This window comes from Sinocyclocheilus rhinocerous, unplaced genomic scaffold (assembly GCF_001515625.1).
Source record: "Sinocyclocheilus rhinocerous isolate Xijiao unplaced genomic scaffold, SAMN03320098_v1.1 scaffold561, whole genome shotgun sequence".
In the NCBI taxonomy this organism is placed as follows: Eukaryota; Metazoa; Chordata; class Actinopteri; order Cypriniformes; family Cyprinidae; genus Sinocyclocheilus; species Sinocyclocheilus rhinocerous.
The window spans coordinates 665,731-666,138 of NW_015641041.1; the positions used below are offsets into that span (position 1 = coordinate 665,731).

The following is a 408-nucleotide window of genomic DNA, read 5'->3' on the forward strand; positions in this document are numbered from 1 at the left end:
TCCGTGAGACTCGAGACCGGTGAGTGGCGCAGGTGTCGTGCATTAGCATTTACTACACCGGCCTCGCTCCGTTCCCACGGCTCTCGGCCCCGCCCCTCTCGTCACAGTATTTTACTGAGAACTCAGTAAAAATGCTTTCAAATTAAAATAAATAAAACATTTTTTTACTGAAAACGGAAGCAATGAAAAATATTAAAATAAAATAAAATGTATTTACTGAGAACTCATTAACTAAACTATAAAGATTTATGAAAAAAAAAAATTTTTTTTTTTACTTAGAACTCATTAAGCCTTCTTAAAGGGGTCATATGATGCTTTTTTTAAAGATCATTATTTTGTGTATTTGGTCTAACAGAATATGTTGACATGCTTTAATGTTCAAAAAACACATTATTTTTCAAATACTGT

At 32.8% G+C, this 408-nt stretch overlaps 1 protein-coding gene across 4 annotated transcripts in view; it reads left to right on the plus strand.

The window, feature by feature from the left end:
• LOC107754338 (epidermal growth factor receptor kinase substrate 8-like protein 2) overlaps positions 1 to 408 on the plus strand; it is a 44,713-nt gene that overhangs the window by 41,340 nt on the left and 2,965 nt on the right. The window lies entirely within an intron of this gene.